General features: G+C 45.1%; 1 protein-coding gene across 1 annotated transcript in view; it reads left to right on the forward strand.

Moving 5' to 3' along the window:
- The first annotated feature begins 1,502 nt into the window (after positions 1-1,502).
- The window catches only part of IL15 (interleukin 15), a 167,404-nt gene continuing 148,279 nt past the window's right edge, over positions 1,503-20,627 (forward strand). Inside the window, exon 1 of the mRNA XM_082248941.1 lies at positions 1,503-1,775. The gene's annotated coding sequence lies outside the window, so the exon portion shown is untranslated. The remainder of the gene's footprint in view (positions 1,776-20,627) is intronic.

The following is a 20,627-nucleotide window of genomic DNA, read 5'->3' on the forward strand; positions in this document are numbered from 1 at the left end:
ATCCCAAAGGTGTTCTATCAGGTTGAGGTCAGGATTCTGTGCAGGCCAGTCAAGTTCCTCCACCGCAAACTCGCTCATCCATGTCTTTATGTATGTTGCTTTGTGCACTGGTCCAAATCATTAGGTGGAAGGGGGATTGTGGTGTGGGGTTGTTTTTCAGGGGTTGGGCTTGGTCCCTTAGTTCCAGTGAAGGGAACTCTTAAGGCGTCAGCATACCAAGACATTTTGGACAATTTCATGCCCCCAACTTTGTGGGAACAGTTTGGGGATGGCCCCTTCCTGTTCCAACATGACTGCACACCAGTGCAGAAACAAGCTTCATAAAGACATGGATGAACGAGTTTGGGGTGGAGGAACTTGACTGGCCTGCACAGAATCCTGACCTTAACCCTATGAAACAGGTTGGAGATGAATTAGAGGGTAGACTCTAAGCCAGGCCTTCTCGTCCAAGATCAGTGCCTGACCTCACAAATTAGTTTCTGGAAGAATGGTCAAAGATTCCCATGGACACATTGCTAAACCTTGTGGACAACCTTCCCAGAAGAGTTGAAGCTGGTATAGCTGCAAAGGGTGGGCAAACTCAATACTGAACCCTACGGACTAAGAATGGCATGTCATTAAAAATCATGTGCGTGTAAAGGCAGGTTTCCCAATACTTTTGGTAATATAGTGTAGATTAGTGCCTGCAGGAGGCGAGAGGGCTTCACAAAAAGGCCAAAGGGCTGCATGTGGCACCTGGGTCGTAGCTTGGGCACTGGGACTTCAGACAAATCTGCAATCAAAGCCATGCTGCTTACTCCAGTCCAGGATATTACCAGCACAACAAGTTCAGATAAACAGACAGGACGGTCATAAAGCAACTATGTATCAAGGCCACTAGTAGCCATACCCCCCAACTTTTTGAGGTGGGAACGAGGGACACCTTTTAGCAGAATGTAGTCATAGGGCACACCCCTGCCACACCCCTTATAGGGGATTTAAACAAAAAAGAATATTAGTTAAAACCACAAGTGTGTTTTTTTTTTTTTTACCACTACTATTCCTTTATATTGGCTTTGAAAATTTACAAATGCAGCAATTTAGAAATTGGATGAAAGATTTAGCACTGGGAAATTATAGATAAATAGTGCATTTTATATACAACTATATAGATCAGACCAAAATGAGGGACAAATGAGGAAAGAGGGACGGAGGGACTTTGTTCTAAATCAGGGACAGTCCATTAAAATCAGGGACGGTTGGGAGCTACGAGTAGCAGTAACTGGGTCTTGCTGACCGCTTGTATGTAGTCATCATTACATTGTCATCATTACATTGGATGATCCACCTATCCTATTTCTGTACGGGTGAAGAATACAGCTGATGAAATGTTTACCACACAGCACAATTCCTAGATTTTTAATATTAAACTCTCACTAATAGGACATAGAAGTAATAAGGAAATGCAACAGCTTTAGCATTGCTGATATGCAGCCCTACGTTACATGAGGGCAAGTCACAAAGAAGTATGTTAAAGGCGGGGCGAAAAACCAGCTTCCCTTGACAGCACAGGGAGAAGGGACTGCTGCAAGTTCTCTTTTATTTTAATGTGAACGTACATATGCATATCCAGTAATTTTCCATGTTCGCAGACGAGATCAACTGGCAGAAGCAGGAAGCGAAGACAATGGCCCTAAGTGTAACCTTTGCTTGATATCCTGATGGTGGGTTACAGTTCCTGATCTTGAACAAACTCCTGATCTCGATGTTACAGCCCAGATGGAACGTGCAGAGATGTGAGTTACTGGAAGGTTTTTACACTATCGTCTGTGCTGTCTAGCAGCGTGCTCAATGCAGCTTGCAAATGAACGTGCTGTTTGTCCAGTACTGTGCACAAGGTAGAATATAGCTGTCTATGACTTAGACGTCTTCGTGGGATTACGTTTCTTTCTTTCTCACTCAATGACGCTTAAAAACTGATTTGTTATTGGTTATGTATTTTTATTTTTGGTTTGTGTTTATGTGATTCAGAACTAGTGAGTGTCACGATGCAAAACACTTAAACAGAACTGGGCGTTATTTAGCAGTATGAGTGATATAAAAAGCTATATAGGAACCCGGGCGAACCTGACAGTTTTGAAAAGAATACGAGAACAGGGTCATCTGCCAAAGGGCATGACACAGGCTTTGTGAACTTATGAACTTATTAGTGTAGATCCAATTACCGTCTTCATTAAAGTTTTGAAACTTTATTGCTACAGTAGGGGCTGGGCTGTGTGGATGTATACTTTATGTACGCTTGAGTCTTTGTATTTAATATAGAGTGGTTCGTTCAAAGGATTGTATTACTTTAACCCCTTCATGCCTAAGCCTCTTTCTGACATATGGTGCTTACAAGTTAAAATCAGAATCTTTTGCTAGAACATTATGTACAGTGGGTACGGAAAGTATTCAGACCCCCTTAAATTTTTCACTCTTTGTTATATTGCAGCCATTTGCTAAAATCATTTAAGTTCATTCTTCTTCCTCATGAATGTACACATAGCACCCCATACTGACAGAAAAACACAGAATTGTTGACATTGTTGCAGATTTATTAAAAAAGAAAAACTGAAATATCACATGGTCCTAAGTATTCAGACCCTTTGCTCAGTATTTAGTAGAAGCCCCCTTTTGATCTAATACAGCCAGGAGTCTTTTTAGGAAAGATGCAACAAGTCTTTCACACCTGGATTTGGGGATCCTCTGCCATTCTTCCTTGCAGATCCTCTCCAGTTCTGTCAGGTTGGATGGTAAACGTTGGTGGACAGCCATTTTTAGGTCTCTCCAGAGATGCTCCATTGGGTTTAAGTCAGGGCTCTGGCTGGGCCATTCAAGAACAGTCACGGAGTTGTTGTGAAGCCACTCCTTCGTTATTTTAGCTGTGTGCTTAGGTTCATTGTCTTGTTGGAAGGTAAACCTTCGGCCCAGTCTGAGGTCCAGAGCACTCTGGAGAAGGTTTTTGTCCAGGCTATCCCTGTACTTGGCCGCATTCATCTTTCCCTTGATTGCAACCAGTCGTCCTGTCCCTGCAGCTGAAAAACACCCCCACAGCATGATGCTGCCACCACCATGCTTCACTGTTGGGACTGTATTGGACAGGTGATGAGCAGTGCCTGGTTTTCTCCACACATACCGCTTAGAATTAAGGCCAAAAAGTTCTATTTTGGTCTCATCAGACCAGAGAATCTTATTTCTCACCATCTTGGAGTCCTTCAGGTGTTTTTTAGCAAACTCCATGCGGGCTTTCATGTGTCTTACACTGAGGAGAGGCTTCCGTCGGGCCACTCTGCCATAAAGCCCCGACTGGTGGAGGGCTGCAGTGATGGTTGACTTTCTACAACTTTCTCCCATCTCCTGACTGCATCTCTGGAGCTCAGCCACAGTGATCTTTGGGTTCTTCTTTACCTCTCTCACCAAGGCTCTTCTCCCCCGATAGCTCAGTTTGGCCGGACGGCCAGCTCTAGGAAGGGTTCTGGTCGTCCCAAACGTCTTCCATTTGAGGATTATGGAGGCCACTGTGCTCTTAGGAACCTTAAGTGCAGCAGAAATCTTTTTGTAACCTTGGCCAGATCTGTGCCTTGCCACAATTCTGTCTCTGAGCTCTTCAGGCAGTTCCTTTGACCTCATGATTCTCATTTGCTCTGACATGCATTGTGATCTGGAAGGTCTTATATAGACAGGTGTGTGGCTTTCCTAATCAAGTCCAATCAGTATAATCAAACACAGCTGGACTCAAATGAAGGTGTAGAACTATCTCAAGGATGATCAGAAGAAATGGAAAGCACCTGAGTTAAATATATGAGTGTCACAGCAAAGGGTCTGAATACTTAGGACCATGTGATATTTCAGTTTTTCTTTTTTAATAAATCTGCAACAATGTCAACAATTCTGTGTTTTTCTGTCAGTATGGGGTGCTATGTGTACATTCATGAGGAAGAAGAATGAACCTAAATGATTTTAGCAAATGGCTGCAATATAACAAAGAGTGAAAAATTTAAGGGGGTCTGAATACTTTCCGTACCCACTGTATATACATACACACACATATACCTATATATATATATATATATATATATATATATATATATACAGATAGCAGGTAACTATTAAAAATGTTTAAAGTGTCACCTATGGAGATTTTTAAGTACTGTATTTTGTCTCCATTCCACGAGTGTGCCCAATTTTAAAGCATGACATGTTCAGTATCTATTTACTTGGCGTAACATCATCTTTCATATTATACAAAAAAAGTTAATGTTTTTTTATTTTTTTAGTTATGACAGTGTATTTCTTAAAAAAAAAAAAGTGCATTTGAAAGACCGCTGCGCAAATACCATGCGACATAAAATATGGCAATATTGCATTTTATTCTCTAGGGTAGCTGCTAAAAAAAAAAAAAAAAATGTATATATATGTGTGTGTGCATATATATATATATATATATGTGTGTGTATATATATATATGTGTGTGCGTGTGTATGTGTGTGTATATATATATATATATATATATATATATATATTGTGTGTGTGTGTGTGTATATATATATATATATATATATATATATCCTTTTTTTTTTAGCAGCTACCCTAGAGAATAAAATGCAAATTTGCAATATTTTATGTCAGTAAAGTTTTTTTGTATAATATGAAAGATGATGTTACGCAGAGTAAATAGATACCGAACATGTCATGCTTTAAAATTGGGCACACTCGTGGAATGGTGACAAATTACGGTACTTAAAAATCTCCATAGGCGACGCTTTAAAACATTTAAACAGTTACCTGCTTAGAGTTACAGAGGAGTGCTAGAACTATTGCTCCTGCTCTAACAATCGTGGCAATACTTCCCGTGTGTGGTTTGAACACCGCTTACATAGGTAAGCACGACTTACATATGCGAACGCATCAGCACGCGAGCGCGGAGGGACGGGCGCTTTAATTTTTTTTCCTAATTATTTTATTTTATTTTTAAATTGTACCTTTAAAAAAACATTTTTATTATTTTTTTGCTGTCACAAGGAATGTAAACAACCCTTGTGACAGTAATCGGCAGTGTCAGGTACTCTTTATGGAGGGATCTGGGGGTCTAAAAGACCCCAAACCCTCCTCTGCACTTAAAAGCATTCAAAACGCCAAGTTTGGCTGTTCTGAATGATGTCATTTTATTTTAAACTGGCGCGTTTAAGGCTTCAGTACCCAGAAGTGATGTTATGACATCGCTTCCGGGTTTTTACATCGGAGTCCCGATCAAAGCCAAATCCAGCTCTGTTCAGGTCTTCGGCTAGCCGGTGGATGTGCCTGCTGGTCGCTCGGGTCTCCTGGTGGGATGGGAGACCCTGGCGAGGCACGGAAAGGTCACGGGAAGGAGGGGACATCCCCCTCCTGCTCCTTGACAATCGAGTGGCTGCTGAGCCGCATTGGTTGTTATGACAAGAAAGCCGACCGTTACCGAGGTGATGCCTCTAGCTGCAGGCATCACCCCGGTACAACCCCTGAAGCCGAGGCCACATATCTGCATTCTATCAACATGATAGGGTTAAATCCCAGTACAGTACAAAAATCTTACGAAATCTGATCATTGGTACAGAGCTTTCGAGAGCCGATCATGACAGTTCATCCGATATTATCCGAACAGACATGCACAAAACTTTTTTCATACAATATCAGATCATTCGATTTTCATTTATTCACTACAGTTGACGTTTGAAAATGTAATACTAATACACTACAACACATGACATCACTTCCGAATTTTTATTCTGTCGTACGAGAATTTTCGTAACTTTAGTAAACTCATCAATTTGATGAAATTAGCATGCAAAAAAACAAACAATCATTTGTCTGATAATCTCATGGTGTGTATCAGGGATTAGTCAACCTTTTGCAAACAAATGGAAAAATAATGAAAATATAATAATAAATGAACCCACACTTGCAGAAAATAAAATGTGCATTATTATTTTTTTGGCATACAAAGCAACGCACCTAAAATCAGTCAATCGTTAGTGCAATGCACAGACCCCTCTAACTCCATTTCTGTACCAACTTTTGGTTATGGAGCATCAATGGACTGTCAGTGCAGTGGTCACTGCACTTGTGTTCAATTGATAACCAAATAGTGACAAATGGGACTCCATTCATGGAATGATTCTATTCATTTACAGATGTCTATTACAGTAGCCACCAGAGGAAAGAGCCCCCAGACTCTACGTTCACATGTGGGCGTAGCGGATCAGGGGCAGAATCACCGCAATTCTGCCTGCGATCCGGAATCATTGCAAATCGCGGGACGCCTGTGCGATGCCTGTGATTTGCAATGGCACCCCAAACGCTGTGCAATGTTGCCGCGATTTCCGCCTGCCGAATCGCGGTAACATCGCGCAAACAGAATCGCGGGAAGCATAACGCCCAAAAAAGGTACAAGAGCTTCTTTTGTGCGTCATGCGTCCCACGATTCTGTTTGCGCGATGTTATCGCGATTCAGCAGGCGGAAATCACGGCAACATCGCACAGGCGTCCCGCGATTTGCAATGATTTCCGGATCGCGGGCAGAATCGCGGTGATTCTGCCTGCGATCCGCTACGCCCACATGTGAACGTAGCCTAAGAGGAAGGGGAGGCTGTTTGGGGTTGGCTTCTTCACTTTGTTACATTTTACACCCTAAATAGTGTTACCTGTAACAATACTCTTGTGAACAGTTGAGCTGGTGACACACTGGTAGAATTTTGTTCAAAAACTTTTGTTTTAATAATGTTTGTTCGATTTTCTAATGGTTAGTGGGATCAAATTGACATTCGTTTTCAATCACAGTCAAGAGAAAAAAGATCTAAGAGTTTCCCTCTTAGATTGTAAGCTCTAACGAGCAGGACCCACTGATTCCTACTGTATTAAAGTGTATTGTATTTGTACTGTCTACCCTTTAGACAAGACATTTTCCATCCTGCCTTTATTATTTTTATTTAGGATTTGTATAATAATAATAATAATATTATTAATAATAATAAAAAAGGCAGGATGGAAAATGTCTCTCAAACTATCGAATTTCTATCAGCAAATGACATTTTTGTTTGGGGGAAATTGAATGTTAATAGCAAGTGTTCTTTAAAGGTTAATTCCACCTTTCATGGAAAAAAAATAGCAAATAAGGAAAAATAATATAGCGTATACAATTGCGACACAAATCATATTGTAATTGAATGTTATTAAAAATGACCTTTCCTTTTCAATCTATAGCCACTGTAATTTTCTAAAAATGCAATGCTATATGGCTACCTGGAGGTGTTCTGTACACAGAATGTGTACTGACCACACCCCAGAAACATAATTTCCTGCTTGTGTGATTGGCTCACTGATTTTCCCAGAAGTCTGCACTAAAGCCTCGTACACACGAGTCGAAATTCGGCCGGGAATTTTCATCTGACGACCGATCTGCCAATTTTCGGCTTGTTAGTATGATGCTTCTGACAACCGACTCCGACTTTTCGGTCGAAAAAATCCTGGTGTGCAGGCTATATAATTTTTTTCGACCATCAAAACACGTCCGATTTTCGGCTCAGTAGTACAGATTTAGATGGGGGAAAATTCTTATGAGCAACACTAGGCATGCTCAGAGATGAAATAACACATAGAAAGCAATCCAACACATGACATCACTTCTGAAGTAGAATTCTGTCGTACGGGAAAATTTGTGTGCAGTCTAGGCACATTCCAACCAACAGACACCACTCTGGACAAAAGACCGGTCGGCGGAAACTTGTTGCGTGTGTACGAGGCTTTAGATACAAGTCCGATTTCTGGCATCCCCTGCAACAAAAATGTAATTTTTGCTGAGATATTTCCAATAGGAACACGTCTAAAGGGATGCAGGCCCAGCAGATTTCCTCATTAGTGCCTTGCAGCTGCCACAGCTTATAGATAGTTATGAAACCACTCCCAAAAGGTAGGAATCTGCAACAAAGTTTGTTAAAATCTTTCCAATGTACAGAGATCACCCAGAGGGGAATGTTTTTTTTTTCTCAGCAAAAGTGGAGTTACGCTTTAAATTACTTTTGAATGACATTTGTCAAGTTATCGGATGTACTGATGGTCTAATGTTCATATGAACGTATGATCAAAAATCTACTAGTATGGCCATCTTTAGGCTAGGGCTAGCCTGGCAATTAGACCTATTTATTACTGAGAGTTTTAAAGTGATACTAAAGTCTTGTTTTTTTTTTGTCTAAAAATAACAAGTATAAAGTTATACTTACCTCCTCTGTGCAGTGGTTTTGCACAGAGCAGCCCAGATCCTCCTCTTCTCTGGTCCCATGCCAGAGCTCCTCCCTCCTGCTGAGTGTCCCCACAGCAAGCAGTTTGCTAAAGGCACACCCAAGCCACTGCTCTGTGTGCCCATTAAGACACGGAGCTGCGGCCCGGCTCCACCCCCTCTCTCTCCTCATTGGTTCATTGACTTTCATTGACAGCAGCAGGAGCCAATGGTGGCTGCTTCTGTCTCAGCCAATGAGGAGGGAAAGTCCCGGACAGCAGAGCCTCTTGTGCAAAATCGCTAGATAGAGATGGGGCTCAGGTAAGTATTAGGGAGGCTTCAGCCAGTGGTGTATTTAGGTTTTTTGTTGCCCTAGGCCTGACTAAACTTGTGCACCCCATAATTTAAATATGACCCACCTCTTCCTGTAAAGGCCACACCCCTTCCTGTTTATGAGCCACACTTATTAGCATTGGTGGCCGTCGGTGTCCGAATGTCCTGACCGGCCGGTATTAACATAGTGGCAGGTAGCAGTGTGACCCCTGTATGGGGGTGCCAGACTAATATGCCTCCAGGACCCTGTCCTCTGGCCCAATTCGCCCCATAAGATTGGCACTATACTCAGAGCCGTCTTCATAATTGATTGGACCCTGGGCAAACATTTTCTTTGGCCCTACCAAATTCACTTATCAACTATTTGTGGGCTCAAGGGGCAGCAGCTTTGGGCCCCACAACAATTACTGGGCCCAGGGCAGCTGCCCCTTTTGCCCTGTGTTAAAGATGGCCCTGACTATACTAAAAGTGTAGAGCAAGCCGTCGGGGACTCTTTTCGCGCAGGAGCCGGGAGGGGTGCGGGGGTGAAGCTTTTTTGCTGCCCCCCCTGCAAAGTGACGCCCTAGGCCTGGGCCTTGTCAGCCTAGGCCAAGATACAGCACTGGCTTCAGCACACAGAAGGTTTTTTATCTTAATACATAGAATGCATTAGGATAATAAACCTTCTGCCTTTAGAACCACTTCACCAAGTAGGCAGTCACCTCGTTTGTGGCACATTAAAATCAATGCGAGAGGACTGGCAATAAGTGGGCAAATCACTCAGTGACGAAGGCATTATGGTTGTTTTACTGAAGGCAAATAGGCATGTGCAGGCTGGAAACTAGGCATTATATTCTGCCTGCACATTTTCCCTTAAGCATCTGTTCACACCGTTGCGGCTTTGAAATTGCGCTACTTCAGCGCAATTTCAAAGCCACACATCGGTGCGATTTGCACTGCTGATTACATAGCGACTTGCGACTTCATGTAACAGAAGTCTATGCAAATCGCAAAGAAATCAGTAAAAAGTAGCACCAGAAACTTTTTAATAATCGCTGCGACATTAGTTGCGGCGATATGAGCGGTTCCATTGCCCGCAATGAATTGCGACTTGTCATTCGATTTGGAACTGTCAAATCGCATGACAAGTCATTCCAGTGTAAACAGGGGCTAGGTTGGATGTATACTTTTATTGAACTGTTGTAATTACCTGTAAAGCACAACGGTTTATCTTTTGCCATTTTGAAAAGAAAAGAACTAGCTGCATATTTTAAGTAAAGCACACGTCCACAAGTTTTAGAACATGTCCCTCAGACCCCTTACTGTCTCTTCAAGTGATTTAAAGATGTATATTGTGCAAGCAGCTGAAGACAGCTCGACTGACAAATGCACATCTGGTGGATTTCCAAAGGCATGCCCTCCAGTTTAGGAGATTCTGCTGCCAATGCTGACAGATTGGCACCGGAGTATACCTTTTCCCTGAATTTCAGCAGGAAACTGGCCTACACCCACTCAGCGCAGAACCAAAAATCAGCAGATGAAGCCATCAAACAATTTATGACATCTTTTAGACCTGGCTTCACATCGATGTGGGTTGAGGTGCCATTTATTTTGAACGGCACCCCAAAATGCTAAAGAAAAGCATGGTACTGCAACACATGGCAGCGCATTATGTACGTTAGTGCATTAAGGTACTGTAGTGGTGTGCCCCTTTATCCAGATGCAGGTGCAAGTCCCTTTAACTCAATTCCCCATAATCCTCTGGGCTCCCAGCATCCCCTGAGTTCCAGGACATGCCCAGGGAGTATAAATGCCAGCTCCGCCCAGCTTCCTGTGCTCAGAGAGATCCTGCCTGATGGGACAGCAGTGACTGGGCAAGTGAGCTGTCCCCAGGTGCTGGGTCCTCATTCGATAAGTCTGGTGTGTGGGCCTCCAGCAGTGAGCAAAAGAGCACGCAGTATTTATCCAAGCCCCAGTCACTGGAGAGGACTCTGTTACAGTCCATGTGGAGAAGTTGTCCAAGCAGTCGGTTGGTCCTATCTACAGCCCCAGAGCCTCCTGACCAAAGTCAGCATCAGCAGTGCCTGTGTGAAGTCTGTGCCAGCAGGAAATACCCTCAATTCCCAGTCTGCTGAATGAATGATCAATCTCTGGGAACACGTGAGAATATTCAGATCTTTTCCTATCTGTAAACTGAACTCAGAACACTCTGCTGCCATCTAGTGGCCATTACTAGAACTGCAATATAATTGTTTTCACACGTTTTATGAATATTTCTCCTTTCCTCATATTGCTGTTTTGTACTGCAAACCCCTGTTCACATGATCTCCTGTGTAATCTACATTCCACATTGTTAAGTAAAGTAGAAATTGCACATCACCACTGGTCTGATCATTCGCTGATACCATTACATAACACTTGGCGTCACGAACAGGATCAGCCATGTCAGTCAGTGGTGAGGGAAGCAGCACTGAGGGTGTCAAACAGTCTGCCATAGCTTCCCTATTGCTGGCAGGATTGCTACTACAGCAACTGCCTAAGTACACAGGACCAGATCAGGACTTGGATGACTGGATTAGGAGATTGCGGGGCTTGATCCGGTCATATGGGGTGCCACCCACACAGCAGGCAGATCTGGCCATTAATGCCCTTGAAGGGGAAGCAAGGAAGTTAATTTTGCACCTTCCAGCAGAGGACCAGGATTCCCTAGACAAGATAATCAGCCGCTTGGAAGCAGTGTATACCCAACCAGTTGCATTAGGGGATCTTAGGGCTCGCTTTATCAGTAGAAGGCAGAGAGTGGGAGAATCCATTCCGCAGTAAGCTCTGGAACTGCAGGATATAGCAGCCGAGATCCGACGCAATGAGAGGAGGCGAGCAGGACGTGCTGGCTGGAGTGATACAGACGGGTGGCTGAAGGATCAGTTTTTGGATGGACTTCTGTCTGACAAAGTCAGGGAAAAGCTACAAGAAAAGGACAGAAGTAACCCAAACTTAAAATTCCACGAAATTTTAGAAGCAGCTATCCTGTATTCAGAGCCCAGACGTGCCAGTGTGGACGTTCTCATGGCCAGCACAGGGGATAAACCATGTAAACTGCCACAAACTGAACAAATAGCTCCATGGGAGGTGGCCATCCACAAGCTGACAGAAGGAATGGCCCAGCTCCAGACAGAACTTGCCACGCTGAGGCGCGAGCGAGATAATCCAAGGGGGCCAAGGGAGAACATCCCTTCATGGAGAAACCGATCACCGCCCCGCCGGTGACCAAGAAGGGAGAGGTCACCCTCCCCATGTTGGGGCTGTCAACAAAAGGGACATTGCTTGAGGGACTGTCCTGATCAAATACCAAGGGGGCCATTAAACCCAGAGCGCCCCGCCGCTAGGAGTCAAGCAGTGGGGCGGTCCAGCAAAATGACTCCCCAGTCACACACGGAGGACGTGGGGGTCGATTGCCCTGTGGTACATGGGTACTTCAATGGCCAAGAGATCGAGTGTCTCTTCGACACTGGCTCCCAAGTCACTATTCTACCAGAACCTTTGTTCCAGCAATACTTCCCAAAGAAGAAAATGAGTCGAGATACCCCATGGTCCTCACTGACAGCTGCCAACAAACTTCCTATAGAAGTGGTTGGGATTACCTGGATGAAGGTAAAACTGTGGGGACAGGACCTTGGCCAAAAAGGTGTGGTGGTTACACGTGTATCCGGAAAAGGACAGCCGCAGGTGATATTGGGCATGAATATCATCCAGGGGCTGAAGCCCGAGCTGTTGAAACGATGTCCTACCCACCTGGGACCACCTAAAGAAGTTAGAAATCTGCTTCTTACCTTGGCAGCACTAAAGGACAAACACGTGGCCAATGCCCTATCACGGTACCCTTCAGTACAACCACAGCGAGATGTGGATGAAGAGGCTGAAGAAGAAGAAATTCCACTCGTAATGAGGGCTAGACCTAAGAGTCAACCACGGGTGGACCTCATCCATGTATTGAAAGAGTATAACTGGGCGGAAATACAGATGAATGATCCTGTGATTGCCCCAGTAAGAGAAGCGATGCAGTTACAGCGGTGGCCCAGTAGAAGAGAAAGAGCGCGACTGCTGCCAGAGACACAAAAACTGTTGGGTGAATGGTCACGTTTCCTCTTGAGAGATGGCATATTGTATCGCAGAATAATGTTCCCCCATGACTCTTCGGTAACCTCATCTAGAGAGCCAGAAGAACAGGTTTCAGAGCCACCAGTAACAACCCCAACAGAGAATCAGTGTTGGCTATTCCCTGTTCCCCCACTGCTACCTCCAAGTCTCTCAGGAGAGATTACAGGTACAGACGATGCCGTACAGCCCAATGATTGCCCAGCTCAGATTCCTACTCCTGCTGTGGAGCCCTCTGACCCACTGTCTATGGAGAGGCCTGAAAGTGAGGATGCACCTTTGCCTGCTCCTGGAGAAGAGCCTGAACCTCAACCCTTGAGATGTTCTCAGAGGCGCAACTTTGGGAAACCACCTGAATGCTTTGCACAAGAGGACTTTGTATGGTCTGTGAACTTGCCTGGGATCGCAAGTTCAAGTGGGGTGGAGTGTAGTGGTGTGCCCCTTTATCCAGATGCAGGTGCAAGTCCCTTTAACTCAATTCCCCATAATCCTCTGGGCTCTGGGCTTTTTTTTTGGGGGGGGGGGGGGGGAGTCCAGAGCTTTACTTTAAATTTGTGTTCTTGGATTTAGATATACTGTTAACCACATTACTGTACATGAAAATAATCGTGGCTTGCAAACTAAGGGCCTAGGGTCAATATCATACCTATTTTCTGACAAAGTGGGGCACCTTTTTAAGGTAATTTATAGAAGGTCTTTAATTGAGGAACACCGCTGTAATTTTTAAATCTCATTGGATTCAGCTGCAAATAGCTGCCACTTAGAAAATGATCCTGGTGTGTTAGCATTGTGGATTTACCCTAATGTATAAATGCTAAAGGTACACCCCTACCATGCCTCCTTGCATGGTCCACAAAGCATTAAAGTAGAACTAAAGGCAAAACTTTTTTTTTTCATTTTGGATAGAGTAACGGAGGGTTATAACCCCTGTCAGATTTTTTTTCACCATCTGTGTTCCATTGCAGGGATTTCCCTTCACTTCCTGTCCCATAGCAAAACAGAAAGTGAGAGGAAATGCCTGAAAAATAAGGGAAATCCTTGGGGACTCCCAGGTCACCAGAACTAGTGTCCTCATTGGAAGATATCTTCTTTATTACTTTTCTGGGGACAACCCAAAATGTGGTAATGCGACTTGTGCATTACCATGCACCACGTCTTCGGAGCGACTTGCAGGGACTTCACATAATGGAAGTCTATGCAAGTCGCTCCGAGGTAGCCCCAAAACAGTACAGGTCCCTTTTTCTAAGTCGGAGCGACTTGTGTCACTCCTATTAGAACGGGTCCTGTAGCGGTCAATGGACCGCGAGGGAGCGCGACTTGTCAGGCTGACAAGTCGCCTGACAAGTCGTGCTAGTGTGGACCGGCGTTCCGTGAAAATTACCTACCCGTGAGAAAAACCTACCCTCGTCACTTCCGGTGCACCCTCAGTGTGTATAACGCGGCCGTTACATTAAAACAGCTGCCCTACAATATGAATCATCTCCGCTCCTTCCCCTGACACTTCACTGATGTCGGCTACTAAATATAATAGCGGCGGCGGGTGTATGAGAAGATACATAACGGAGCCGCCAGCCGCTTTTATATTTACTAGCCGACATCAGTGAAGTGTCAGGGGAAGGAGCGGAGATGATTCATATTGTAGTACAGCTGTTTTCATGTCACCGCCGCGTGGGTAGTTTTTTTTCACGGACACCCTAATACTTTCATACTACTGCGCATGCCCAGTAGTCAGCTCCTTATCTTTTTCATTAGGTCTCCGGGCCTCTGAGCATGCGCACTGCTGCGCTGCTCAGCTGTTCCTGCCCGGAAGTGACGAGGGTAGGTTTTTCTCACGGGGTAGGTAATTCTCACGTTACACCGGCTCTTACTTTCAATGATAATGGTAAACAGGACAAATAGAGAGGGGGAATCTCCCTAATGGTGACACAGACAGCAATAAAACCTGACAAGTGTTCTAATCCCTTTCCATTCAAAAACTAAAAGAAAAGTTTTCCCTTTAGTTATACTTTAATACACAAAAAATGGTTGAACAAAATTTTACCCTTTTTTTTACAAATTCCTTTATACTAGCCTTTTAAAAATGTGCAATAATTATAAGAGTGGATGAAATGATCAGTGTAGTGTAACGCTTTTATAGAGGTCTACATATCGGATCAAAAAAGAAGAACAGAGGGCAAAGAATTTAACAGACTTTGAGCAGCTTTATTGGATTCTTGTACAGAGGAAATGTAATATTCGCCATCATGGACTTTTTTTTCCTAAAAATTCTAGTTGCCAAAGACACCGGGGAGGATATACAACAGTTTATACCATTAGTGATCTTGGCTAGAGACAGGTTTATTCAGTTTATTACATTGTGCATACCATACTCCTCAGAGGCCATCTCTTATTTACCACATGGCTGATAAATACAGCATTAGGTGTAGGTTGGAGGCAGACACTTTCATACATATGGTTTGGTCTTGTTCCAATCTTCAAACCTTCTGACAGGGTGTGGTGGCAGAACTTAATGCTCTCAGAGTAGCAGGTCCCGTTGGATTTGGTTTTTCTCCTGCTGGGCGTGGGTACAAATCTGGAATTTTCTTTTCATCAACGGTGCTTCCTGTTCTTTGCAGCATTCTATCCATGGAAGCTTATTCTATGTAAGGGCAAGTCAGCTGAGACACCCACGGTCTAGCAGTGGAGAACAATGGTGAACCATGTACATGTATAACCTGCTATATAAATTAATCTATATGGGTCGTAATTGTCCAAAGAAATTTCAAAAGATCTGGGGTCCATGGGTGGAGGATTGTTCCTATTTTATTTGTGTGTGTTTTATCTGCTTTGTCCCCCCAGCTCCTTCTCTTATTGACCCCCCTCCCTCTTCCATCTCCCCTTCCCCGCCCATCCCCAACCCCGTCTATTTGAAACATTTTTTTTTTTTTTTGCGTAAGACCATGCTATTTTTCTCTCTGAGTTACTCCAAAGATCTACCTATCATGCCAAAGAGTTGTTTCGTGACAGACTCCATGGCAGCATACGTTCGGGTAGCCCCGTCTCCTCTCCTACCCTATAGGACCCCACTCCCATAAATCCTTGCTCCCTTTCAGCATCCGTGTTCCTTTTTTGTCCTCCTCAAGCATAAGTGATGCGTTCCTGCCAAAAGCAGTCCTATACGTATACTGGAAGCAAGGATTGGGTCAGCATGGAGCCTCCGCTAAGCCCTTTGCTCTTAGCAGGGTATGGAGGGGGCAATCGAAGAAACCCTGGGCAGGAGCTCGGTGGTCTGGCCGAGAGAGCCCTGCTGCTGCGGGTGGCCTGCTATTGCCCGAAGATAAGCCTGGTGTTGCATCTCCATGGACCTGTCCCTGCTCCAGGAGGCAGGGTGGTAAGCCCTTTTATGGGACATTTTTTACTTCCTCACTGTTCAGATGTCCCTCTGTGTTGCCTTTTCTTTATATAGTATACATGTTAGGCCGTTTTCCTCTGGTGTGTGTCATTTTGGGCTGGGAGGTGCTTTTTATTATAGTCCGGGTGGCCTGTGTCTCCTGTGTGGTTTAACCGTGTCCGGTACTTACCTCCCAGACGTCCGCTGTACTCGGGCCGGCCTCGGCCGTATTTGCGGCCGCAGCTTCCGGGCTGCGCGGCGTTCTGCATGCGCAATGCGTCCGGACGGCCGAATGGCGCCGTATTTAAAACTTGTCTGATGCCTGGAGCTGGTGGGAAGGTCGGCATTTGTGGATAGCCTCCCCCAGCTCCACGGCTTGTGTTGTCAAGGTAAGACTACTGGCCTGCCCCCCCCCCCCCTGCTCCTTCACCTGTGTATACTAATGCAGGGTCTTCTCTGGTCCATTATGTTCGATCAGCAGGACTTGTATCTGTACCTAGAATTATGGATTCGGGGAGGGTCTTTGTTTCTTCTATGTTTTGCATATCTGTCTCTGGCTCTTTTAGGTCCGATCCACAGCCTAATACACGCAGCGAAGATCGGCGTTCTAAATTGCAACACCGGCACTCCTCATCCAGGTCCAGACGCAGGTCTCCCCATAGTCCGGGGCGCGAGGGCCAGTCCTCTTCCGCTAAATATCATGGCCGCTCGGAGCGTCCTCATGGAAGAAAATGTTGGGGATGTGATATACTGGTTCCGGACGGTGCGTCCCTCTGCAACCGTTGTTATGCCCAAGCAACGGGCGAGCGGGAAAACTCAGACCAGCGCATAGAAGAAGTAGTGCGCAAAGTCCTCAAAGACTCTCTGGCTGACCTTCATCGTCCAAATACATCTGCTGGGCCATCTCGCTCGCCAGAGAGAGACAATCTGGATCAAGACCCCTTTGAGGCTTCTCAGCCCAGCCACCCCTCCATCCTTCCTTCGGACTCGGATTTGGAAGCGGATGACTCCTGTCTGGGGTTTGAATTTCATCTTGTTTCTCCCTTAGTTAAAGCTGTAAGAGAAGCTCTCGATTGGGAGGACCCTGCAGTCTCCCCCCCCCGCCCCCGAAACAGAAGAAATGCTTCAAACAATTGTGTAAGGAACGTTTGAATTTTCCGTTCTTAGGGGAATTGGGAGATATCTTTACCGAGGAATGGAGTATACCGAGGAATGGAGTAAAGTTGAGAGGAAAAACTCCATGATTACTAAAATGGCATAGTCCTTCCCACCTTCAAGCCCAGTGAAGATTCTTCAGTTCATCCTTTGGATGTTGGTGGCACCCTGAAGCAATATCTGGCGGCTACTTCTTCTTTTCGTCAGTCAGATTTCCTTTTTGTCCTTCTTCAAGGGAAAAAGAGAGGTATGTGTGCTTCTTCCAGAGCAGTGGCTGCATGGATCGTCCAGGCTATCCAGTGGGCATACAGAGCGTAGGGCTTGGCTCCCCCAGAGGCGGTAACGGCACACTCAACTCGTAGCATTTCCACGTCTTGGGCAGTCTCTAGGCACGTCTTGCCTGATGTGATCTGCAGGGCAGCGTCCTGGTCGTCTATGAACACGTTTCTTTCTCATTATTGTGTTGAACCGGCTGCCTTATCTTCTGTTAATTTTGGTGTTCAAGTGCTGTCAGTAGATGGCAATAATTAAAGTTTTTTGTTCAGCATCTTCCCACCCGGGAGTGTATAGCGAGTTATTTCCCGAACGTATGCTGCCATGGAGTCTGTCAGGAAAACGGAAAATTGATATCAAATACTTACCGTAATTTTCCTTTCCTGATGGACTCCATGGCAGCAGGAGTCCCCTCCCGATTCCTGAGTAGGCTAGTTACAGAACACGGATGCTGAAAGGGAGCAAGGATTTATGGGAGTGGGTGTAATGCTCTGGCGTTTGTTTTAGTGAACTGGATTTGCAGCTGCAGAATTTCCACTCAGTAGTCCTGTAGAGATGTGTTGAATCACCATATCCAACTCTCCAGACTCATCATTGTGGCCCAGCCTGCTTCAGCATGCACATATACAGACACTCAGATAAGATGTTCCTGGAGTGATAGATTGTATGCGATAGTATAGAGGTGATGTGCTGAAAGGACAGGCGTGAGTAGTGATAACAATGATAGGCACTCAAGTAGTAATGTTCAGGAGTGTTAGCAGATGGTGATAGATAGTATGCAGGTAGGTTAGCAATCATGTACAAGTAACAGGTGGTAGGGGACAGCAGATGAAGTGTACAGGAGATGCTAACTTAGTGCAAGGATATAGATGGTAGTAGACTCAAGAGCTAGCAATCTATGTAACAGTGCAGATGATAGAAATAGTAATGCATAGATAGCAACAGTCTTTAGTATGCAAGAGTAGATAGTGTAAGTTGATAGGAAGGAATCCCCTGCGGGGTACTTATCACTAGTTGGTTTAGAGAGGTGAGGGGTCCGGTAGTGAGCTAAGGATCAGGTAGCGAGATACAGGATCAGGTAGCGAGATACAGGATCAGTAGCGAGATACAGGATCAAGTAGCGAGATACAGGATCAAGTAGCGAGACTAGGATATAGATGGTAGTAGACTCAAGAGCTAGCAATCTATGTAACAGTGCAGATGATAGAAATAGTAATGCATAGATAGCAACAGTCTTTAGTATGCAAGAGTAGATAGTGTAAGTTGATAGGAAGGAATCCCCTGCGGGGTACTTATCACTAGTTGGTTTAGAGAGGTGAGGGGTCCGGTAATGAGATAAGGATCAGGTAGCGAGATACAGGATCAGTAGCGAGATACAGGATCAAGTAGCGAGATACAGGATCAAGTAGCGAGACTCCGGTCTATCCAGATATTGGGGAAATAGCTGGAGGCTTCGGCAGCGTCAGACAAGGCTGTATAACAGGCGGTTTGCACGAACGCCTTGTGAGTGAAAGCCGGCGATTGAAATAGCCGCTTAGAGCGGCGCCTAGTGATGACGTCATGAGAGTTAAAGGGACAGGTAGCTATATGCGTTCCACCTACCTGAATGGTGGAACGCAATGCGGAAATAAGAGGCTGGAAGGGTACCGAAGGTACCAGGATCTTACAGTGGGGTCCTATAGGGTAGGAGAGGAGGCGAAGCTACCCAAACGTATGCTGCCATGGAGTCCATCAGGAAAGGAAAATTACGGTAAGTATTTGATATCAATTTTCCGTTTTATGCTCTCTAATGTATGTATCAATATGCAAGTGCTGTATTATCTTGGTTTGTCTACCTTTTTCTGTACCAACTACGGTTTTCCTGAATTTCATGCTGAACCAAGGCCTTTAGTACATTTTATACCTCTGACCTGGAGCAACGGTGCAGTTTTCAAACCCTATGACCACTGCCACAGACTGTGTAGATGGTGAAACTGTATCACCCACAGAGGTAAATGCAGCAGGGATCAGGAGAGAAGCGGGGCAGGTGTAAGGTGTTGGTTCTGAAAAGGTGAACTAACACCCTGCAGCATATTATGGCGCTTTTCCACTGCATGGAACCGAAAGGTTTGGCTCGCTTTTGTGCTTTTCCACTGCATGGTTCCGCATGGTACGGTGTAGGAACCGTTCGGTACGGTACAGCGGCGCTTTTCCACTACATGGAACCGAACCCCCCGAGAAAATAGTACCAGATTTAAGTTTCCAGAGGCATTATCTATGCATTATCTAATGCAGCTGCAGGGACTTTATTTCTGCTTCCCCCGCCTCCCAGGAGACCTAAAGTATAATCCCTGAGCCCCATCAGTTCATTTGGAGGGGCTGTATCATAGAGAGACTTTTTTTTTTTTAATTCCCTGCTTTTAATACCACCAGGAGCCTTATTTTGCGACAATAAAATGAAGGTGTTGGCCAGGCGGAGTGATATGAGTCAGCAGCCTCATCACTGCCTGACTCCTTCAGCCTATGGGTGCAGAGAGGAGAGGGCGGGCTAAGGCTGAGGGGGAATTAGCCAGAGACACAGCAGCCTGTGTGTGTGAACACACTGAGAGGGACAGATCTCCCTAACAGGCTGGGGCCAGGCCCGGACTGGGACAAAAAATAGGCCTGGGCATTTTGGACTGAGCAGCCCGCGAGGGGGGGGGGGGGGCGTGGCGGGGCGTGACGTTCGTCGGGATGGTTGATGACAGGATTTAATGTTCCAGGATGTGTGGATTCGATTACGGTACCTTTTTTAGTTTAATCTTCAATTTAGATCAGAGCTGCCATATGATGCTGTTTTTTTTGTCTTACTTTAAATCCTGTTTTGATGGTTGAGTCCTAAAAATAGTATGAAGCAGATCAGTCCCAATTCCTGCACTATCACACATCAGATCAGTCCCAATTCCTGCACTATCACACCTCAGATCACCCCAATTCCTGCACCTTCACACCTCAGATCACCCCAATTCCTGCACCTTCACACCTCAGATCAGCCCCTGGTAGGCTGGCACTGGCAGCAACAATTTTATTCAAATCAGGATTTCTTCTGCAAATAGGCTGACCTGGCACTGGCAGGCA

Source organism: Pelophylax lessonae, assembly GCF_965119305.1.
Source record: "Pelophylax lessonae genome assembly, chromosome: 1".
Lineage (NCBI taxonomy): Eukaryota > Metazoa > Chordata > Amphibia > Anura > Ranidae > Pelophylax > Pelophylax lessonae.